Genomic DNA, 613 nt, shown 5'->3' on the forward strand with positions numbered 1-613 from the left:
CCTATTCGGCATGTCTTGAAATGGTCTGAGAGAGTTGTGTTCCTAATTGCCCATGAGACGGGAGCTCAATTACACTTTTATCAGGTAATGGATTGATACAAGAGTTCTTCTTACAAAACAATGCCTGCCGGGGAGCTGGGGCATGGATGGAAGTACAGGGAATATTTCCCTGCGTGGGGGTCTTTTTTCTAGTCAAGTACAATTTTCAGAACAATTATACTTGGAATACAATCAGCACTGTAATACATGGTAGCACTGGCCTTTTAAGGTTAAGTTAAAGTAGTATGAGGCCCCGTATTAGGCCACTTTTACATGGGCTGATCAGGAGAGGATCCTGATCACAGCAGTACGGAGTGGATGTCACCGCCGTGACCACTGTGTCCATATAGTTTTTTCCTCCCTCTTGCGATGGAGGAAAAAACTGCATTTACCAAACCCCATGCCATTCTATGGGTATTCGGTAGAAGTGCACCGAAATGAAAATTTCAAAACCGAAACGGAACCGAAATTTTAAAAAATGTGAGGCCGAAACCGAAAATGTTTTTTGTTTTAACATTTTTAAAATATTTTATTTTTATTTATTTTTTATAAACTTTAATAAAATATAATATTA

Source organism: Nanorana parkeri, unplaced genomic scaffold (assembly GCF_000935625.1).
Source record: "Nanorana parkeri isolate BGI_ZX_2015 unplaced genomic scaffold, ASM93562v1 scaffold112, whole genome shotgun sequence".
Lineage (NCBI taxonomy): Eukaryota > Metazoa > Chordata > Amphibia > Anura > Dicroglossidae > Nanorana > Nanorana parkeri.